Consider the following 293-nt stretch of genomic DNA (forward strand, 5'->3'; position numbering starts at 1 on the left):
ACCGCGCGCTCAGTTCCGACCCCGCGCCCCAGGCCGGACTTCGCCGCGCGTCCCTGGCAGCCCAGAAGGGGCGGGGGCGGTCTCGGGCGCGCGGGTGTCTAGGCCGCCCAGAGGAGCTGGGGGTCCGGGGGTCGCAGGATGCGTATCCCAGGCTGGGTCGGGGCCAAGGCCCGGCGTGCGGCCAGAAGAGACCCGGCAGCAGGAGCGGAGGGAAGGAGGAGGAGGCGAGGGTGGAGGAGGAGGAGAGAGGAGGAGGGAGGAGGGAGAAGGGAGGGGGAGGAGGAAGAGGCGAC

Source organism: Herpailurus yagouaroundi, unplaced genomic scaffold (assembly GCF_014898765.1).
Source record: "Herpailurus yagouaroundi ecotype Mexico unplaced genomic scaffold, PumYag 210, whole genome shotgun sequence".
In the NCBI taxonomy this organism is placed as follows: domain Eukaryota; kingdom Metazoa; phylum Chordata; class Mammalia; order Carnivora; family Felidae; genus Herpailurus; species Herpailurus yagouaroundi.